The following is a 297-nucleotide window of genomic DNA, read 5'->3' on the forward strand; positions in this document are numbered from 1 at the left end:
CGTAGAATTTTAAAGAGGGTGGCAAAACGGAACCGATATGACGGACATGTTAGTTTTACTTACACTTTTTTGAAAGACGAACCAAGATTTTAGGCATGCACCGCCTAATATCTTGCTCTGCGCCCCTTTTTTCCCGCACTTTCGTGGATGCAGATATTAATATAATTTTTTTAATTTTTAGAGTTTGCATGCCTGCTCTGTCCCGCCCAACCTATTTATTCGAATTTTTGCATGGCTAATATAAACGAGATGAACATACTCGTTTGTCATTCCTAATTCTAAAGCGACTTCATGTAG

This window comes from Vicia villosa, linkage group LG1, assembly GCF_029867415.1.
Source record: "Vicia villosa cultivar HV-30 ecotype Madison, WI linkage group LG1, Vvil1.0, whole genome shotgun sequence".
NCBI lineage: Eukaryota > Viridiplantae > Streptophyta > Magnoliopsida > Fabales > Fabaceae > Vicia > Vicia villosa.